We start from the raw sequence: 22,204 nt of genomic DNA, 5'->3' as shown, positions 1-22,204 counted from the left end.
TGCAGATCCAGGCAGATCTAATGTTTGCTTTCAACCCCCTTAGTGGTCTGGGCAGTGAGGCCCCAGTAGAGGAGGAAATGAGTAGGAAGGGAAGGTGTCCATCAACTGCAGTGAGTCTGGACCTAGGAGATGTTAGAAAACAAAATTCAACCAAGTAAATTTGAAGATCTAATTGTCTTTATTCAATGATTCAGGAATCAGGGAGCATCCCATCTAGCAACCAGAAGGGTGCTCAGAGGAGTTGTACAAAATGGAAGGATTTTATAGGAAGAAGGCTGGGGCAAGGGAGCTATTATTAAAAGAAAAGAAACGATAATTTTTAGGCCTGAAGGTCTTCTTTTTTTTTCTGGTGGGAGGGAAGAGAACTGCCAAGGGTTCTATTATGCAGATTGCCTCTTCTTCCTCTGGGGAATGGAGAGGGTCCATGTGACAGATTACTATGTGATAGCACCTCATTGGTGCTGACCAGAAGATTCCAAACTGGTTGATTACATTTATGGTGAAGGTCAAAACTGCAATTAGGTTAGGTATTAAATCTAGGTTTGGTATCACGGGCTTTAGCACAAGTGATGCCATTTTGGGCCTGTGGGTTTTCTCTTTAACAGAACTCAAGGAGGAAAGAAGGCAGAACAAAGACAGGCTTATGGAAGAGGAAGCAGCAGCCATACGTTCTGTGGGGCCCAGAATGGGATGGGTGTGTGTGCATGGTGGTGGGGTCGGGCGGGACTGGGGTCGGCATGACACCCTGCTTGCTTTGTTTGAGCTACCTCAAAAATTCAACCAAAAATTCAATTCAATTCACAGCACTCTTCCAGAGAACCTGTTAGAACTAGGCTAGGTGAGAGGCCCTGAGAGGGTGTCCAAAGGGCATCAGAAAGGAGAGCCTGCCTTACCCAATCTGCAGCAGAGGCTTAAGTCTCTGGGTCCGAGCGCAGACTCTGCCACTGTTTTTCAAGTAGGAACGCCTCAACATTAATTGAGCTCCTCTGAGACAGGCACTGTTCAAGGCCCTGGGCCACAAAGTCAAAACTGTTGTCATTAAGGGGTCACAAGCCCTGTAAATACAGAGGACGTATCTCCTAGGGCCGCAGTGGGATCACTTATAGATGCTGTAGTTATAAAGTCCACAAACTAGCATATGTTGGAAAATAGCCCCAGGAGGCAAGGCTCAGGATGGGAAATAAAGTTAGGTGGTGGCGGGGTTCTAGCCCGGACTCTGCCAGTCCGCACTCTGAACTTCAGTTTTCTGAACCTTGAGATCCGTCGCGTGCTTTTAGTGTGCTGAGGAATCCCTTAGGAATGCTTTTTAAGATAAATTCCAGAGTCCAATCGTAGCTTTTTCGAATCAGAATGATGGGACGTTGGACCCTAAATCTGCATTTTTACACCTGCACTCCTGGGACAATTTTGAGGTTGGTAGGCTTTGCAACATAGTTTGAGGAGTACCGCTTAATAGGGAGAAGTACCGCTTAGCGACAGGCCTGGCGAGGGATTCCTGAGCTAAGAAGGCAACAGGAATGAAAGCGCCTTGTCGACCGGAGAGTAAACCAATTCTTTGCAAATAATAGTAATCCAAATAATATCCGAATAATCCAAAAAGTAATACAATAATAATAGTAAAAGAACTGGAGAGTGCAGCGCAAAGGCATCTCAGCCTGAATCTGTACCACCGCCCGGTCCACTCTAGCAGCGCTGGCGTGACGGTGCCTTTAAGAACACCCCCCGCCCACCCAGTCTCGCCTACCGCGGGGCTTGCGGGCCGACCGGCGGCGCTTGCGTGCTGCCAGCCGTCGACCGGCGGGGCTTCCCAGCGGGGCGGTCGCGGCAGCGCGACGCCGGCGCTGGTTGCGTGCGCGCCTGGCCCCGCCCCTCGCCCGCCCCTTCCCCTCTCCCTCCGCGGGCCTCCCCCGCCCGCGCGGTACAGCTGGGCCGGTGACGCGCGTACTGCTGCCGTTGCCTCTGCTACGGCCGCCGCGTTCCATTCTCCTAAGCCGGCGACATCCTCGTCCCCTGCCTCCCGCCTCCTCCTCCCGCAGCGCCGGCCAGCGCCAGCCAGACAAGGGCCCACGGGGTCTCGCCTAGACCCAAGAGGGCTGCGGGCGCGCGCAGGCGGCGGAGCGGATCCCGGCGCCGCGGAAGCTGCGAGCGTCCGCCTCCCGGAGGTCGCCGCGCCGTTCCCCGGGTGAGTTGTCACCGCGGCCGGGGGGCGGCGGGGCCGGGCATTGTGTCACTGGCGCCCTCGGCCGGCTGTCAGGGGCGCAGGACCGGCGCACCGCCCGGGAGGGACGTTGGGGAGCCCGGACGGCCGCCCCGCGTCGGCTGCTCTCCGCGCTTCCTGCGCCGGCCCGGCTGTCACCACGACGCCCGGCGGCGAGCCCGGTGCCGGCTTGGGCGGAAGGGCGGCGGCGGGGAGCTGTGCCGAGGCCGGGAGGAAGACCGGCCGGCCGGCTTGCGGCCGGGAGCTTGGTGGCCGGGATCGGGGCGCTCCGCCGGGGCCTCGTCGGGCGTGCGGGGTCGCGCTCCGGCTCGGAATTCACGGTGGAGACCACATTTTGCAGGTCGCTGGGAGGTAGTCACAGGCTGGCTGTCTTTATTACTGTTAATGTTTTTTCGTCAAGCCAGCTAAAGTTGCGGGTCCTGCGCTGGGGCAGGGTTGGCTTAGCGATGGTGGACTTCCGAGGGTACCTTGGAGCCCGGGTGTGCGAGCACCGGAGCTTTCTGGAGCCCCCGCACCTCGTGTGGTCTTTAATCTCAAAAACTTTTTTTAGTATCCGGGCTGAGACGCACCGAAACCACTTCCTGTTTATGTATGTAGACTTTCTTTTTTCACTTCTGGTTTTTAGAGACAAATACTGGTGTCGGTCTGACCCTCCCACAGGGTTGTGACTGTGGGGCTGCTGAAGTGGGAAAAGTTACCTGTAAGGAGGTCAGGAGGGGGAGGTGGTTTTGGGGACCGAAAGACCCAGGAGAAAAGAGGCGTCGAGAACAAATCTCCAGCTGGTTCGAGGGAAGTTCAGCAGTGAGGCCTGATGCTGCTGTTCCCATAGAATGTCCCCTGGTGGCAGGCAGCTCGCTGGGCTTTACTGCTCTTGCTAACTGGGCTTGTGTGTGCTCTGTACAGAGGTGCAGTGAAACTACCCAGTTCAATTAAACCGTAGGTATTTTACACCCTTTCTAGGTCTGCAGAGGTGACAAGAGTGTCTTTCCATCCTTTACACTGGTTAATTCACTTCTGTTATTTTCATTGCTCTGATTTAAAAAATATGTATGAATGGGGTGAATGCATACATACACCTTTTCTGTTTTGGGAATTCCACACCCAAATTGTCACCACGTAGTGAGGCTAGTAGAGACATGTACTTGGCATTGAGTTTTGAATTTTCTGGGCTTTCCATTTTTAGCTAGATGCATATTCAACCAGAAATGAAAATTTTCAGAGTTTGGGGCATGGGGAGTACATCTACCTTCCCCTCAGTAGAGGAGATATTTAATAATGAAAAAATAATAGCAATAACAGAGGAAAGTTCTTGAGGACTTAATGTGAACTGAGTTTTGTGCCAAGAACTTTACTTTTTTGATCTCATTTAATAAACAGCAAACTTTTGTGGTAGATTTTGTCATTATCCTCATTCTTTCAGATGAGAGCAAAGCCAAACAAATAACTTGCCCAAGGTCACAAAGGTATCTCATAGTAGAGCCCTCACCCTGAACTACTAGATTATACTGTTAATTTCTAGTTTGCTTACCATTTGGTAAAATTGAAACTGGAGTCTTTCTAGACTCTGTCCAAAGCACTACTTCCTCAGGCTTTCTCAGATCATGCGCATCCTTATTTCTTTCTCCAAGGTGCACATTTATGGTATGTTTGCAGAACATTCGTGGGTTCATTCATTCTTGTTTTTAATTTAGTACTCACAAGTATTTGTGATACAGAATATATGCCGGGCACTGTGCTAGGTATTGGGGTTACTGCAGTGAATGGCAGTGCAGAACCCTGCCGTTTCTTACAGAGTTCATGGTTTTTAAGTCAATTTATTTTGGCTTATGTTGTTAATTTTCATTGGTGGCCATTTGCTGCTTAAGGAAGTCCTGAGCAGTGCATTAAATAGAGAACAATACTGATACCAGTCCTGATAAATAGAACTTCCTGTCCACAGGGTGGTCTTTTGGGTACTGTAGTAGAAATGGCATATGAAACCAAACCTTACCTACAGCTAGACGGGGACAGGTCCCTGAGTGCTCAGAGTAGGACCTGCCTCTCTGCCCTGCAGTGCTTAAACCCGGAGAGCAAACCCATTGTCAAATGGCAGTTCAACTTATTTACTGAGGCTTGCCTTCTCAAAGCCCAGAATGTGGGCAGATAGAAAGAAGAGGAAGAAAGGTAGAATGAGGTGTTACAGATGCAGGCTGGCAGATGAAGAGACCTCAGCACTTTGTCTGGTTTCCTGGCAGGTCTCCATTATGTGGTGACTGAACTTGTGCTCTTACATAATGGCGCATCTCCTGGCAGGGGGTTTCCTCCTTGCCGTTCCCAGGGCAGCAATTCCTCTAGCTACCCTCCCCCTCGATACACACACATATGCACCGTCCAAAGGGAATAATTTATCTGGCTTCTTAAAAGTAAGAACTTATTTCAACTTTATTGCTACTCAGCGTTGTTTCACTTCCTCTATGCTTTTACATTCTCCAGAAAAAAACTTGCCTTATGTTTTAAATCTTTCCTAGTACTCTCTTTCCGCATTCTTAGCTCTTCTGATAGCCAGGTAACTACTGGTATCTGTCTGTGGGCTCAGAGAATTACAGTATTTTTTTAAAAGTTAGTGAGCCACGTAATCTTCCTCGTTTCCGTACCAAAACAAGTGAACTGGGGAGAATGTCTTTAGCAGAGCCTCTTGCAGGCAGAGAAGGAAGGCCAGAGAGCACATGTGCTTGTCTTCCCCTCTAGTTTCCCATTTACTCAGGGACGATTCACCGAAAGGCAGCAGCAGGGATGTGATTTCTGTTTACAGGCCTGAAATGCCTGCTTGGAGGCCTGAATGTCTGCAGACCCGCTAGGCCCGGTTGTGTATTTGCCATGCGTGAAGTGTTTTACTGAGCTCCTAAATTTGACATGCGATCTCCTAGTGAAAGCTGCCGAGCAGGATTCATTTTCCCTCTTTCATCCACCTAGACAGTAGGGAAGTCTTGTGTAGAGTGCATTCCCTCAAGCAGTAGGAGAAAGATGGGAAGGAACAAGGAGAGGAAGAAGCCCAGTGCCTTTTTTTTTTTTTTTTTAACTTTGAAAGCAAATATTGCTGTGGTGCAGACTTGAGTGTTGAGGATTAGGACACCTGCTTGTATGATAATAGAGACTCTTTCCCCTGGTTTCTCCTCAAGATGGCTTCAGTCTAGGGGCCACCCACATATCCCACCGTGGTGAGGCTTCACTTAATGGGAATGGTTGTTAAAAAATTAGTATTTTTAAGTTATGTTGCCGCATTGCAGGAAACTAGAGCAATGAGAAATGATACCTGTAATGTGGTAGGGCTGTTTCCCCATTGGCGGGAATGAAGGATGCAGCTCAGGGTTGGGGCTGGGGTGTGTGTGTGTGATGAGTATTTGAAGGTGCTAACAGCTGTGGATCTGAGACTAATGACAGTTTCAGGACAGCATGGGGGTGACCGTCCTTGAGTATCAAGATGTGTTCACTCCTGCCCCGGCTAGGATTCAAGGCAGCAGCTGTTGTTCCCTTAGATGGCTGTAAGTTCCAGTGTATCCGTGTGAAACCTTTATCTGAAATAGTAGAGGTACTGCGGAAAGAGGCACCTCTTACAAGGGTTAGGTTTTAGTGGCAGAGCCTGTCAGGCACCTGTGGATGTTTCCTTTTTCTTGTGCTCACCTGTGTCTGTGATGCTGTCCTTTTTCTTTCCCTTTTAGTTCTTTGGCCTAGAAACCAGCAGGATTCCTCTATTTGCTCTCTCATCCTCTGGTTCTTACCTGAGTGTGGAAGTCTCCACTCTGTTGGTAGGCCTCTCGGTGGTGCCAAGTTGGGTCACTTCAGCTGTGAAAGGCCACCTGTGCTGCTGTCAGGACTAGGGGACAGTTGAGTCTCCGTGAGAGACTCATGGAGCAGAAAATGCAGCGACTGTGGTGAGAACTGAACGGGTTTCACAGACTCTCGTGTTGCCTGTGATGTATTCTCCCTCCCTGGCTCTTATATCTCAAAAAAGGAAAATAGCCACGCTTGAAGCATCTGAAGCCGCGTGCCAAGAATTCATGCAGTACTCCAGAGACAGGATATTATTGAAGCATTTTTCTCAAGCAGAAACAGATGTAGCTCCCTGTTACTGTCGCCAGTGTTGGTGGATCCTTAAAATTACCTGATAGCAGTGTGCCCTTAAATGTATTCTCCCCTCCCACACACACGTACCATTATTATTATTATTTTTTGGCAGAGCCCCATTGCTTGATTTGGGGACAGGTAGCCTGGGATTCCTGATGATAGTAAGAGGTGCTCAGTGGGTTTGCAGACGGCAGAGGTGGTGACTGACAATTATTTACTACTCAGAAGAGGATCTTCTGTGGTGAAAGATTAAATGACTCAGGATTCTTTCCTCCTGTAGTTGGAGATTGGACACAAAACCTCAGAGGACAGACACAAATAGGGGCTTTTCCCCAGCTTCCCCTTTCTTTCTATCATTTTTTAAGGAGGGGGAAAGTCTGATCTTTCCAAATCCAGCCTCCTGCCAGCAGTGACTTGCCCTCGCCCACAGAAGTTTAAGAACAGAACATGAGTTGCCCTGTGTGTAGACTCTCCTTGCTGAAATTTTGGCTAGACTTGGCTTTGGTTTCTGACAAAGCCAGGAAAATGAAACTAGCTTCTGGGAATAGGAGAGGAGGAGTGTTTATCCCATTCTTCCTTCTTTGGGTTCTCAGTTGATCTCAATAAACTAAGTGGATGGAAGTTTAAAAAAGGGAACTTGAAAAAGAGAACAAAGTGGTTTTGCTTATTTTGCATTTTAAGTTGTAGTCAAGGCAAACTGAGGGAAGACTGAGGGGTTTTTTTTGTTTTGTTTTTAATCGTCAATACGCTGGGACAAGATTACCGAAAGCTTGGAAAATAGAGGGGGGGAACCACTATGATTCTACCAACCTAACACAAACATCATTTCCATGTATTCTACTTTTTCTTTTAGTTGGTAGTCCTTGTAACATTCAATTTTGTATTTCGTTTTTTTTTTTCATTTAATGTTATAGCATAAACATTTTCCTATAATAACACATAGCCTTTATAATTATTTTTAGTGGCTTTATAAAATTCCATCAAATAGATCAGCTGTGATTTAAATACCCTCTCTCATACATCTAGATTATTTCTAAGTTTTCTCAAGGAGATATTTTTTTTTGGAGGGGTGATTTTATTTTGTCATATGACATTTTTTAAAAACAGCTTTAAGACGTAATTTATATATCATAAAGGTCATCCATTTAAAGTGTACAAGCAGTGAATTTTAGTATATTTACAGAGTTGTCCAACGATCACCATAATCTTACCTAATCTAATCTTAGAACATTTTCATCACCCCCAAAAGAAACTCCATTAGTAGTCAGTCGCTATTCCTCTATAATCCTCCTAGCCCAGGGGCACCACTCATCCGCTCTATAGTTTACCTGTTTGGACATTTCGTTTGAATAGAATCATACAATATGCGGTCTTTAATGATTGGCTTCTTTAACTTAGCATGATGTTGCTGAGGTTTATCCATGTTGCAGCATATATCGCTACTTCATTCTGCTTTATTGCTGGATAATCTGTTGTTTAGATATACTACTGTATTTTGTTTATCCATTCATCAGCTGATGGTCATTTGGGTTTTTTGTGTTTTTTGGTTATTATGGATAATGCTGCCATGAACCCATGGGTTTCATGTAGACATATGTTCTCATTTCTCAGGGAGATATTTTAAAAGCTGCATCCATATTTCTACTTTGGAGTTAACGTTCTACTTGGTTATGTAGTTTGTTTGGGCAAGAACAGTGTAGCGAAATCTCTTGGTCCTGTGGTGTTGAGGGTGTTGCCCTGAATTAAGAAAAGGTGCTACACATATACATATATATACCTATATTATATATATGTGTGTATACATATGTATATATATACACGTGTGTGTGTATGTATATATGTGTGTGTATATATATATGTGTGTGTGTGTGTGTGTGTGTGTGTGTATATATATATATATATATATATATATATATGTATAGTGTTTAAGAGGGTTGAACTCTCCAGTAGCATTGTTTCCAAATCTTTGGTGCGGAACTTTAAACAGTAGTGAGTTGACAGATGCGTTAGTGCCTCGATTCAGTGCACATGTACTGCTGCTTTAAAAAAGGGGGGGGCGTGGTTTCAGCATGAAGCCTCAGTTGTAAATTGCATCATTGTGTCTTTTGGAGAGAGTGTTGCCATGAACCCCACAGAGCCTTCCTTATCAATGTAATTTATAGTTCTCAGAAGTTTTCCCTTTCCTTATGAAAAATTCCACGCGAGGGTTCTGTGCACCTGCTTGGAGGCTGCTGCTAGACTGGGGAGTGGCATGCTTGCTGAATAGAGAGCCAGCCCGTGAGCGGGGGAGGGAGAGGGGCTGTGAGTGTGGTTTAAACGCAGGCCTGAGAGAGAATGTTCTTTAGAACGGCTCTTATGGGTTCTTACTGGTGGACCTTAGTTGCACCCGAGGTTTAAAATATAGATCAGGCCAGACACAAAGAGGAACAGATGGTGCTGCTGGGAGTGTCATTTCCTCTACAGATTAATCTACCCCTGGGTGGTTTTACATCATAGCAGCCTCAGTACTGAAATAGTGCAGTGCCTCCTTTCACTCTTGTTCTAATTGGAATTCCTAGCATTCGCGACCAATAGCTGGTCTTGCTTTTCCTGCTCCTAGATCCCTCCCAGAAGCTCTTGAAATTGTGCATGTGTAGGCCACCTAAGGGTCAGAGAGTCAAGATGGTTCTACCTCAGAAACACATGGGACACAGGGCACATGCCCTTTGTCCAACAAGCCAGACAAAAACTAGGAAGTTGAATCATCTTCCCCTGTACCTGTTTCAGGTTCCTTCACCTGGAGCCAAGTCCAAGGACCAGTTTTTCCAGAAAGTTCCCTCGTGTGTGTGTGTGTAAATGTGTATGAATACAGCCATAACTTCCCTGCCACTGTTCACTGCCAGAAGTTTTAGATTTGGAGTGGCTCTACCTGGTAATACAAATTCTGTTCCCAAGTACTAGGAGTCTCAGAAGGCTGAGTAAGGAGACAGGACTCTTATCTGAAGATTTGAATGCTTGACTGTAGTATCCAGATGTTACCAAAACTTCTTGCACAACAAGCCGAGCATGTGACCAGAGAGAGCTCATGAAATGCTCGAGTTGGGAGGATGGGACTCCGAGGATGGTCTCATTTTACAGCCTCACTTTATAGAATAGAAAAATGGGAAATGGTTGCTCAGAGCTCATTTTCCTGAGTGATGACAGGGCCAGGGGAGAAGCCAGGGCTGCAGATTCCTAGTCTGGTACTTTTTCTATCCCAGTGTGATCAACTTCTCTTCTCTGGGCCTGTTCCAGGAAAGGGGATTGGAGCCCAGAAGGGTATGTGGTTGATATCGTTAGGAACAAACTCCTATCCCTTCTGTGATTGTGGTTTTGAGTCTAATAGTGAAATTACAAAAGGGAATGAGTCTTTAAATTCAGTTCTTAAGAAGAACTGTTCTTAAAATGGGAGTTGTGCTTAGGCTGGGCCTGCTTAACTCTTTTATCTCTGTACTGTGCTTCCTTACAATTTAGAAAACACCACCTGACTCCAGGCCAATGGGATGTGGTTCCTGAGTCATTTTCCCCTTTGGGTCTTGGTCACCCAGGTGGGACAGTGGCAGGTAGGTGCTGGTGGCAGCCTAGATGTAGTAGGACTGCCCAGTATTTGAAAACATGCTGTCTAGGACGGCTGATGGCCCCTCCCTCCTAGCAGACTGAAACCCTTCACAACTGTGGTTCTGATATCCTCAGGTTTATTTCATGTGGGTCAGCCACCCGTCCAAATGCAGTGTGAACACACGTCTCTAACTGTGTCTCTAACCAGCCAGGAAGGAAATAGACTTCTTGGGTTGAGGTGTCATATATGCTAGCTTTCTCCATCCCAGAAAACCAGTGAGCAGTTTGGTGTTCAGTGGGTGTTGTTCTTTCAGTTGGCATGCTCAGAACATTTTTAGAGAATTAACAAATGGTATGTTGGCTGGTGCGCACTTTTATCAATCCTTGATTCTCATCCACTCCCAGGTAGACACTCTGCCGTGGGAAGGCCATCTACCGCCTCGTTTCAGTCCTGTGGGAATTTTGCTTGTTACACAGCAGGATGGCAAGAAAAACAGGCTCTGGGTTGCATAAGATTTCATGGGTCCATCTTATTTTCCCCTTTACATGCACCTTCAAGTTCTCATAATTTGTGAGCTGAAAATCTGGTTGGGCTGTGATGTCAGGCTGGTGGGAGGTGGCTAGAGGGTTGCTGCAGAAACCAAGAGGAAGGAAGGAAGTCAAGTCATTTGTGTGGCCGGTATTCAGTGAATGCCCATGGTGGTTAAGTGCTAGGTATGCAGTTGTGAACAAGAACAAAATGCACACAGCACTTGCCCTCATGAAGTTAACAGTCTGGGGGAATACCCACGCTTTATTTAGTCTGACAGTAGCGTTGGAGGAATCTGTTGTGTAAAGCAGACTTTCAGCTTGGCTGCTCTGAAGGAGTGGCTCTGGCTTTTTCAGGGACATTTGTGCTCCAAACCAGCAACCACCCTGGAAGGGAGGAGGACTTGAAAAATACCCTTGAAGAATTCCTCCTGGCCTCTCTAGCAAGAGAGCAATTGCCTTTCTCTGTAGAGCAAGCTCGGTCTAGGAGTTTGGCGTGAGGATTCCGTTTTTCCAGCTTTACTTAACTAACCAGTTTTTAATGTGGGAATGTTTTCTGACCCTGACGTGGTTTTTTTTTGTTTTTTTGTTTTTTTGTTTTTTTTTTAGTTTAGAGAGAAAAGCGGGTGTGAATTCAACAGTGCGAAACTGGGAGAAGGGAAATAGGTAGGATCAGTGGTGTGAATTCCTTAGGGAATCTTTTTTTTCTCCATGTCCTTCAAGCCTCAATTTTAGATATGTTAATTTGTGTCTCTTCCTGATATATCTGGCTTTATAACCTGCTGGAGGCAGTAAAGGACCTAGAACACTACTGGCACAAATAAGGGTCCCAATAAAAGCACATCCCCGTATGTTTTACCTCTGTGGGTAAGCCATCTCCGTGTAGGCTCAGGTTCTAGGCTGAGACTGGAAGTTCCCTGAGGTCAGTGACTGTCTTGTCCACTTCTTTATACTCAGCTGGTTGAGAAGGATTGACCAGGTATAGAGGATTAAAGTAAAAAGGGTGAGAGGGCAAGGTGACCTTGAGTCCATAAGCCTTGATGACAAGGAATGTAAGAGTGGTATTATTGATGAAATTCCAAAAAAGAAACATTTGGAGGGAGGCTTGGTTTGAGTGAAAACCAAATAGAAACAAGGTGATAAAAAGCTGTTAACATTTACCAAGTTTACTCTGACTGGTGGCAGGAAAAGAAGACAGCTCGGGAACCATGGAGGTGGGAGGAGGAGAAGCAAAGAGAGGGTATTGGCTGTTGTCCAAAATGTTTTAGCAAGGCCAGTCAAAAACAATCTATAGGAACCCGTAGGAATTTTGATCCAAGACCAGAGAGTCACCCCTTCTAATTTTCAAGTGCAGGTCTTTGTTTCTGGAAAACTCTGTCATTCTTTTAAAAGCCTCAGGAGGCATCAGTCATACCCTAAAGCAAATTTACATGTGTGCATCTACTGGTTTGGCCTTTTTTACATATATATATGTTATCCACTGTGAATCTGGTTGCAGGCAAGGAAGTAGTTAACACAGGATGGCTTGTTTCTGTTTGTTCTCCAGAACTGAGCTCTTCTGGGGGCGGTTCTTTTGCTCCTGGAATTACAGAATATAATTGTGTGGGTCATCTCATTTGAAGGTCTGTGAATGCTTTTGAAAAATCACATCTTTGAAAGAAGGGCTGCTCTCTGCAAACGCTGATGGTTTTTCTTGGGATGTGTGTGTGAGTGACAGTGAATGAACAGATTCCAGAGCCTTTGGTGTTGGTACAACTTTCTGTGGATGGTAACAAGTAGATGTTTGTTAAGCAGTGCATCTGAACTCATTTATTAATTGAACAAGTATTGGATGCTCTTTCCCATATAATCATCTCCCCACAGGGATTCTTTGCAGCACAGTATAAGCAAGGTTTTGAATTGTTCTCCAGTGTTTTGGTTAATCTTTTCCCCTCATAGATGTCAAACCCCTTGAGGAGGGAAGGGGTGGTTTAAGTTTCCTCTTCATTTACTTATGTAGGTGGGGCATTCATATTAATAGCAATAAAGATATATTTATTTTACAAAGTGCTTTCACATAAGAAATCAGATAATTACTGTGAGGAAGGTTTCAGTCCCGTTTTACAAATGGGAAAGCCAAGGCCTTTGGTAACCAGTGGACATTTAGCATCCACTGTGCTTGTAAATAGGGATGCTGAGTCAGCCAGGGCTGAGGCTGAATCAAACACTGGTATGCTGCTGGGGAATAGGAAAGCTCTTGGAATTGCAGACTTGATAAATTTTAACTTCTGTGTGGAAAGCAATGTAACAACCCCTTTCCTCGTCCCTACCCCCATCTCAGCATAGGTACTCTAAAGGTCGGTATGTTTTTGTGTACTGATGGGACAGAGATGTGAAAGTGTGTGTAATTAGAAAGGGCAAATTTCATCTCCTAACTAAGGAAAAAGCATTGCCATATAGTCTGAGAAGGTTTTTACTTTTATTTTTTGGAGGAGCAGGGAGGCCACAGGGGCAAAGCCCTGGTATCTAGAATCCTGTGCAGTTTTCAGGTTATTAGAGGTCCATTTGGGGGTGAGCCAGAGCGGAAATTCTAAGTTCCTTGGGTCTCAGGGCCCTGTGATGGGGGTTTTGAGGGCTCTGCAGTCTGTATCAGCATTGCTGCAGTCTTGTTCTGTTTTTCTGCAGGTGTGTTCTGACTCTAGGCACCAACTGTGGGTCCGGGCCTTCCTGAGATGCCCCCCGCAGCTGTTTCCAAAGGTGGACTGTCTTCGCTTCAGTACTCCTAAGAGCTCCCTGAAGAGTGTCCTTTTTTGCTGACAGGGGGATCCAAGGTCTCCTGTAGGCCTGGCTTGACCTCCTCTTCCCCATTGTCCTGGCTTTACTTTCAGAGGCAGAAGATGAGCCTGCCTGGGCAGTGAGGAGGTTGGAGGTGAAGGTCCTGCCTCATCCAGGACAGCTTAGATTTGAAAAACATAAAGCAGTGCCAATGTTCCTGGGGCAGGGTGTGCTCGGACAGCCTGTCTGCTTTTTCCATTTGGTTGGGAAAGTGGAGAAGTGAGACTGGCTGTGGGCCAGGCAGAGCTTCCCCCTTTCCTATGGTGAATGAAAATGGACGATTGTTTCGAGGAGTGGGTACTGAGTGGGAGGCAGTGGAGGAGAGCGGCCTTGGGATCAGCCTCGCCCTGCTTCCCGTCTCAGCTCAGCCACTTCCCAGCTGTATGGCCTTGAGCAAATTTAACCTCTCAGATGCTCAGTTTTATCACTTGTAAAATGGAGGTGATAATGTTACCACTACCTGTCTGTAGAGGGGTAGCTACCAGAATATTAACGATTACCTGGGGTGGGAATTCTGGGGTGATAAAGGGTAACAGGAAACTATAGCTTCTTAAACTTTCTTTTTGTTTCATTTGAATTTTCACTATTGGCATGTATAACTTAAATAATTAAAATTATGTTGAAAAGTAACCCCTCATGGGATTGTTATGAAAACCAAATAAAATGGGATAGTTAAAACACTAGGTTCAGTGTCTGTCAAGTAAAAGATACTCACGGCAGTTTATTTGGGGAAGAAGTGGTATTAATTAGTATTTGACCCTTGCTTTTTGTAGTGTTAGATTTTCTGCCTGGCTTGTGTACTTCGGATAAGTTTCTTTGTTAAGCCCCAGTTCTTAAACTGAAAATGGGGGTTAATATCAGTATCTACTACATAGGGGGGTTTGGAGGAGACATGGAAAGCAGCTAGCCTGGTACCTGGCCCATAGTAAGTGCTCAGTAAATATTATCTGTTACTGGCTATTATCGTCTCAGTTACCCTGGAAGTGAGGTGGGAGTGACGCCCACTTTAAAGTTACAGAATGAGAGGCACAGAGTAGTTTAGGACAAGTGTCCTGTCTTAAGGCCAAGGGCTGAGTTAGCAGCAGAAATGGTGATGCTGGTGTGGCCTGTTGGCCCAAGTAGCAAACCAGGGAGGTCTCACCGATGGGCAGACACGAAGCACTGGCCAGGTGCCGGATGTGAAACATGCTGCTGGTCTGGACAGCGGAGATTATTGAGGGTCAGTTTGTCCGAGAAGGGGAGAGGCCAGTTTAGGGCCACATCCTTCCTCTACTTTCTAAGGCAGATGGACCGCATCCAGACTGACAAAAGGGAGGGGATTGTTTCCTCTTGCTTTTCTTTCACATCCTCCTGGCTTGTCAGGTGGTGGACTCCTGACCACTGCCTTTGTTGTGGGTTCAGTTTTCTCAGCTCCTCCAGTCTGGCCTTCTCTGTTAACTGCCCTGCTGCTGGAGTCCACACCGACAGCCTCCCAGCCCTCCTCCTTCTGTCCTGGAAGGCCAGCGCAAGGACGCTCCGCTTCTCTGGGGTAGGCCTGTTTGCACACCACTTCGGTACTGCTGGTGGCTTCCTACCTGCTCCCCAGCTAGCTGCCTGTCTGTGCGGCTGAATGGGTGAGTGAAGCCACACTTGGTGGGAAATCAGTTTTGAGCTTCTCTGTGGGCTCCTGTTCTGTGTATACACATCTTGAGAGGAAGAAAACGCTGAGTGATTTCTGCCCAGCATTGTTTTCAGAGAGTGAGAGATTCTCATCCCCAAACCCAGTTGTGAGGCCAGAGCTGATTATGCCCCAGTTTCTCACCTTCGGTTTGTACTGCATGTTTCTCACCCTTGCCTTCTCAGTTCTCTCTTTACCACATTTGCCTTGCTCCATCTTCACAAGGGTCATGAAACACCAAAAATTGGTGAACAATACGGGCAATACAGTGTTTAAAGCTTTACCACCCCAGGTTTGCTTAGTGGGCTAGAAGAAGGAGTGTGCCTATTTGAATATTTATTTATTTGGCTGCATCGGGTCTTAGTTGTGGCACGCAGGATCTTTGTTGTGGCCTGTGAGATCTTTTGTTGCAGCGTGTGGGCTTCTCTCTAGTTGTGGTGCACAGACTCCAGAGTGCGCAGGCTCAGTAGTTGCAGCACGCGGGCTCTCTAGTTGTGGCGTGTGGGCTCCAGAGTGCATGGGCTCAGTAGTTGCAGCAGGCGGGCTTAGTTGCCCCACGGCATGTAGGATCTTAGTTCCCTGACCAGGGATCGAATCCGCGTCCCCTGCGTTGGAAGACGGATTGTTAACCACTGGACCACCAGGGAAGTCCCAGGGGTGTGCATATTTGTACAGGCTCTTGCACATGATAGTTTTTATCCTGTTTTCGTGTGTTTCAAATACACCTTTTTCCATTTGTGTTTAGTGGTGGCTGCTGAACCCTGTAGTCCATTTTTCTTTGGGGTATATCCTTGCTGTAGGTGTTGGGTTCACATTTTATGCTTAATTCCCCGTCAGGATCTGAAGAATAGGCCTGCTGTTGAGGCATCACAAACCAAGTCATTGCACCTTGAGACAAGTCTGCTCTGACTCCCAGGCTGCTTTCTTTCCCTTATCCATGGTGGCCTGAAGACCTCCATGAAGTGCATCAAAGTGTTTCCTGTTGGCTTGGCAAAAGGAAGGTACTTGGAGGAGCTTAAAGACCTCGTGGAGGGGACCCTCTTACTCTTAGCTAATTGAAAAATAAGACTCTTCAGTGGAGAAGCTGCCCTCCCACCTGGTTTATGAAAGCCCCTCTGAAACACAAGTTGTTCCTGCTGTTTGTCATGTTTCTGTAGTATTTATCGGGTTTTGAAGAGACTTGCTTAAATTAATTCTGGATATAAGGGTGATGCTTGGAAGTTTTGGAGGAGGTACTTACAAAAGAGTCAAGCTCCGGGCTTATTTCAAGTCTAATCATGAACTAGCAGTAGCAGCCTTCGGGCCCCAGGGAGGGAGGGGTGGCACACTGCCTTGGAGCTGTCGTGGAGGATGCCACCTTTTGGGAACCAAACTGTAGGCAGTTCCTGGCCTGTGCGAAGTTGTGCCTGGGGCTTATCAGAAATGAACCAGATGGTGTTTCTAGCAAAACTGGCAGATGTTCTTGCTGTCAGAAGTGATTTAAAAATTTTACATGTAAATGTGGAATTATGGGAATTTTCCTTTTGGGGTTTTTAGTTGCATGTGGAAATGCTACCCTTACCTTACAGAGGCCTTTATTTATCTCCTGCTTCTGCCACAAGTGACTCTCAACTCCGTGTCCTCCCATCCCCTCTGGTTACTTTTCTCATTAAATGGGTCATTTGTGGTGGGGAGATAGAAGGTGACCAGTCCTCTCTTTAGTGTAGTTTGAAGGTTGCTGATGGGACCATGTGCCCAGAATGTGCCTGCTACACAGATAACATTGGGGACTAAAATGTTCCTCATTTGAGTCACTCCTTTGAGTTGAGACCTTTGGATGTAGCAGGTGTGATACCTAGAAAGAGTGACTGTATCAGGGTCCCAGAGCCCAGGAAAGAAGGAAGAAAAATCCCGTGGGGAGCGGGACAAGGCAGGAAGTATTGAGTGCACGCTCTGTGCCAGGTCCTGTGCTAGGTGTTGTACCTAGGAGGGCCTGTCTCCACTTCATGGATCAGAAAACCAAGCTCTGAAAAGCTAAGTACTGTAAGTAACTGTGTGCAGCTCGAACCAAGGTTGGGAGGATTCCGAAGCCTGTGTTGTTTTCATGGCAGATAAAATACATGTGCATTAGGAAGTTGTTGGCGTGGAGGATGAGGTGGTGAGGGAGGCAGAAAACAAATGCCTGGAGAGCAGAGGACAGGGTCAGGTGGGGAGCTGCTGGGGGGCCGCTGGGGAGTGAGTGGTGCTGGGTGCAGGATGCGGAAAGGGGAGGTTGCTTAGCAAAGTGATCTGAAGTGGAAAAAGAGAAGAAGAAAAAGGGTTACGGTATCACCCTGAGGGGGTGCACCATCGGGTGATGGCAGCTCTTCCCTGAAGGAAGTGCCGCGGAGTTTGGGGTCTGGAGGGCCAGGTAGACTCTGTCTTTAGGCCGGTGGCAGTCGGGCCCCACAGTAAGCCTTTTAATCCCTGGTGTTTATAGACTGGCCTGTACTCTACTCAAAAGCAACTCCCATCTCAGTTAGTGAAGGCAGCATTATTCGCCTTTGAAACACCGCATTTATGGATCCCCGTTTGGCCCGGCAGGAGGGGCTGGGTAACGCCGTGTTATATTTTCCTGATTCCCTGCTGCCTCCGAGGTTGTGCAGGGACAGTTCTGCTATTTCCCTCTAAGTGACCTCTGGCTGCTCCCTCTCCTGCAGCTGCTCCTTTTCCTCTCGGGGATGAGGTGGGAGTCAGGACTAGGAAATTAGCCCTCTTGTCTCTGTGTTCAGGGTAGCCAGGGATTCCCTAGAACAGGGACTCTGATTTGTTCTCCCGCTCCCTGCCTTAAGGCTGGGGTTGCTCTGTTTATAGCACGGCTAGCCCTTGCTGTAAACCTTCAGTGCAGTTCAGCCTTGATTTACTGACGCCTGCTGGCATGTGTGTGGGGAGTGGTATCCAAAGATGATGGAGATGGGTCTCTGACCCAGTGACTGGGACTAATGAGCAAACAGTTCATGAGGAGCAGGCCAGGCCAGTTCCTTTTCCTTATAGCAGGAAGCATCCATAAACTTTTAAGTCCTGTCTCACTTAAACGGTTATTGTGAGGGCTGATTGTAGTAATAATGCATTGAGACTGCTTCAAAAATATAAAACTCTAGATTCATGCAAAACTTTCTTAGCACTGCAAGGTGGAGTCATAATAAAAGAGAACACGTATTGAGTGCTTTCTGTGTGCCAGGCATTGTTCCAAGTGATTTATATATATGAGTTTGTTTAATCTTCGCAGCAACTTCAGAGTAGGTTGCTTATATTATACCCATTTTACAGTTGTGAGAATTGATGCCAAAAGAGGATAAAAAACACTTTCTAGGATGGCACAGCTGGTATGTAGCAGTAGAAGCAGACAATCTGAAGTCTTGGCTGGACTGTGTGGCCTCTGTGAAGACCCTGCGGAAATCAGAGAATAGAGGGGGTCCCACCTCAAGGGGAGGCAGCAGCCAGGACTTACCCTCAGAGACCAGAAAGGATCAGGGAAAGATCACTGGTGCCCAAGAAAGCACTAGCATTTCTGTACAACTTAATCAAATTACCAAAACCGTTTCCGAACTTGGAGCCATCTTTCTTGGATAGTAATGCAATTGACATAGAGATAATTTAAGCCAAAGAGGAAGGACAGAATCGGTGAGCTCACACATGTGGATGGACACTTACTAACTCTGACTAAAACACAGAGAGGCAAAACCTTAAAGCGAGAGTGCATCTTTATTCAATTTACAAATGAGTGCAAAGACCTAGGCAACAAGCTTTGTGTTGGGACTTCGAAAAATCACACATTAAAAAAAAAATAACTCTTCCCCACTCAGCCTTTAGGTGTTGAAGTTTCTATTAAGGATATCTGAATTTGGTCATTAATATGCAATGTTAACTGCTTCTTTGGCAGTTCTTTTTCAGAGGAATCAATCTCATTTTGGGGGGCAGCTTCTAGCCAGGTTATTTCAGATGTGGAAGATTAGGGGCACATGGCTTCCTCAGATGATGCAGGTCTGTAAAGAGAGCTTTGGGAATTGAAGTCTCTGAATTCCTGCTTCCCTCCACTCCATTCTATCAACAGCTTTCTTCACATGCGGTGCCTATGACTGAAAGTGATTATCTGTCTCATTAGCGGTTCGGGGGAATTAGCCATCAACATCTAATGACCTAGTTCTCAAATCCTGCAGTGGCTTCAGAAGTTTGCTAGAGGGGCTTCCCTGGTGGTGCAGCGGTTTAAGAATCCGCCTGCTAATGCAGGGGACATGGGTTCAAGCCCTGGTCCGGAGAGATTCCCACGTGCCGCAGAGCAACTAAGCCCATGTGCCACAACTACTGAGCCTGTGCTCTAGAGCCCGTGAGCCACAACTGCTGAAGCCCATGTGCCACAACTACTGAAGCCTGTGCGCCTAGAGCCCGTGCTCTGCAACAAGGGAAGCCATCACAATGAGAAGCCTGCGCACCACAACGAAGAGTAGCCCCCGCTCACCACAGGTAGAGAAGGCCCACGCGTTGCAATGAAGACCCAACGCAGCCCAAAAAATAAATAAATCAATTAAAAAAAAAAAAAGTTTCCTAGAATACCCCAAAGCAGTGTTTCTCAATGTGTGCTTTAGAATCACCGGATCCACCCTATACCTGAGGACTCCTTCTCTTGTTGGGGCCCTGGAGTTGGTCTGCATGTTAAAAGACTTCCCTCTGCTTAGGTTCTGAAGTAGAGCTGGGAAGCCAAGTCCAAGCCCACTCAAGAGGGTGTAGAGCTGCAAGCAGCAGTGGGAACAATCTTCAAAGCTTCCTGTTTTCTTTTTATAGTGAATGGAAGTTTTGCCTCTTATTCCATAATATATCCAGGATAATTCTAATACTTAAAATGAATTACATTATCTAACATGGAATTGATTCGAACCTCTAGCAAGACTATATGCTTTGGGGTCAGCCTGCTTAGTTTGTAACCTTGCTATCTCTGTGACTTTGGACAAGTTATTTAACCACTGTCCAGAAATGGAGATAGTAGTAGTACCTACCTTTTAAGGTTCTTGTGAAGATTAAATCAGATATTAGATGGAAAATGCTTAGATTCCTGTGCAGTGATTAGACAGTCAGGCTCCAGGTAATAATAACAATGTTGTTATTATTGTTGTTATTTTTATTATCCTGAGGTTTCATGTGACTGGGAGTATGACCACCCCAGTTACAGAGTAGAGTCCTGCAGGGTCACAAAACATCCCTCTCCCACTGACACAGCCAAGCCACCGGCTTATGAAAGGCCTTTTGCCAACCATAGGAAGCCTAAACCAAGCACTGGGAAAAAGCTTTGTGATAACATATTCTCAGCATCCCAGTTTTAGTCCTCCGAGCCCCTGTGTGAAGGGTGTGGGTGACCGTTCTCAGGCAGTCAGGATATGTCACAGGTGGGAGGGAAGCACTTGTTTAGAAAATGTCAGAGAATCCACCAAGTTGTTTTAACCAATAACTGTTCTTCATTCAGTCTGCAGTCTTTTTTTCCTCTTCTTCTTGTTTAATGGTTAGGAAAGAGGGCTAAGTTGCACTTTCCCTTTGTAATGATACACATGTCAAATTCATTTCCGCCATCAACTTACTTGTTTTCAAAACATTTAAGAAACCACAAGTTCTACTTGTTTCTTGAAGAAAGGATAGGAAAAACAGGTCACTTGCAATCATGGAGGGAGAAACTCAGCCGTGACTTTTCCTTCCACAGGTCACCACCGTTCTCCTGTTATTGTGCTGCTTTGGTCTAGGATGATCAGGGATGGCGGTGGCTGGCAGGGTGTCAGGGTTCTGAGGAGGGGCCGCCTTTTTGGGAGCCAGGCTGGCCTTCTGTGGCTCAGAGCCTTGCACTGGGCAGCTCTACTTCGGGATGAGCGCTTGGCCAGTCCTCAAGCGTCGTCTCCCCTGGAGAGCAGTTACTGTGGAAGGCCAGCTGCTTGGTCCGTTGATTCTGTGTACTCCGAGTGTTTGGGGCCTGCTTCGCGCTGATTCTGCCGTCCTGATCGTGTGCTCGTTTTTCACGTAGCCAGGTGGGGTGGGATCTTGGGCCTCTTTTCTCTGTAGGAACTGGTCCTGGCTCTCAAGGTTGATACTTTTCCATCTCTTGCCTCTGCCTTGCTAAATGTCGCTGGGGAGGCTCTGCCTGGGAGGAAAACTCACTGGGTAAGGAGAACACTGCCTCAAGGCTTTTAAAATGTAACGCTTCCTCCCCCTTTTCTCCTCTTCACAGAATACGAGCTGCCAGTAAAACTTTAGGGCAGGACTATTGAGATGTATTTATTACTGTTGTGATGGACAATGGAATTGTCAACTCCTCATCGATCTCCTTTACCCCCTTGCAGATGGGAATTACAGGAAATCACAACTAGCATAAAGAACTGTGTGTGGATGGGAAGGATGGAGTGTGTAACCCTCATTCCCAGAAATGGGCAGAATGGTGGAGCCGACTGACCTTAGCATTAGGCGGTCAGTGGGCCAAAGCATGGGCTGAAGGTATGTCACCATCTGGGAACTGAACTCCGAGTCGTCCTGCTCTCTGACTTTGTGTCATCGTGACTCCCCTCTTACGAGCGCCTCCTGTCTAGTCAGGAACCAGCTCCTGCCATTTCTTTCTTCTGTAGGTTTCTGTCACCACCACTCTGGCCCAGACCTTATCATCCTGTCTGGCCTCCCAGGCTACTTTAGTCTCTCTTGCCAGGTTCATGTCCGGTTAACATTGTTCTTATCTCAAGTGAGACTAGGTAAGAGAATGCAGCCCTATGTGTGTGGGCGGTCATATTACCATCCCTTCCCATGGTGGCGGTGCTCCTTGAGGGCGAGGACTGAGTATTCTGGCGCCTCTCACATAGTAGGCCTTTAGTAAATGCCCGTTGAATTGGATTAGGTCATGTTTCCTGCTCGAGAACATTCATTGGCTCCCCGCTACCTACTGATCCAAAGCTGAATTTCTCTGCCTGTTTTTCATAGCTGTACAATCTGGCCTTATTTTAAGTATTCGGTTGAATACTTAATACTTTGTGGAATAACCAGAGTCTGCTGTGTGACAGATACCAGGAAAACCGTAAGAATTGTCCCTTGCCCTGAACGATCTCAGATGGATTTTTTTTCTGTTCTTCCCTGATTCTTGACTTCGTTCCCCACCCCTACCTTCCTAATTTATCATGCGTACTTAAGCCTTCCAGCCCCAGAAATTCTCTCTATCTCCATACTTACTCAGCACTCAGGGCTTTCAGGTCAGATCTCCCTTCCTTCCTTTTTACAGCCCTCTTTAATTGTCTTGGTTCAGATCCATTTCTGTATCTTTTTTCTTT

General features: G+C 46.7%; 1 protein-coding gene across 6 annotated transcripts in view; it reads left to right on the top strand.

Annotated features, from left to right (window-relative positions):
• Nucleotides 1-1,899: 1,899 nt before the first annotated feature.
• SUSD6 (sushi domain containing 6) overlaps nucleotides 1,900-22,204 on the top strand; it is a 93,624-nt gene continuing 73,319 nt past the window's right edge. Inside the window, exon 1 of one of the 6 annotated variants that reach the window (XM_019922059.3) lies at nucleotides 1,900-2,182. The gene's annotated coding sequence lies outside the window, so the exon portion shown is untranslated. Of the gene's footprint in view, nucleotides 2,183-2,321; nucleotides 2,570-2,667; nucleotides 2,808-14,833; nucleotides 14,854-22,204 lie in introns of those variants that run through there. The other 5 variants (XM_019922054.3, XM_019922066.3, XM_073800321.1 and 2 more) reach the window with 5 other exon arrangements.

This window comes from Tursiops truncatus, chromosome 2 (genome assembly GCF_011762595.2).
Source record: "Tursiops truncatus isolate mTurTru1 chromosome 2, mTurTru1.mat.Y, whole genome shotgun sequence".
Classification (NCBI taxonomy): Eukaryota; Metazoa; Chordata; class Mammalia; order Artiodactyla; family Delphinidae; genus Tursiops; species Tursiops truncatus.
Note: the sequence above shows the minus strand (reverse complement) of the source record. Positions and strands in the feature narration are given on the sequence as shown.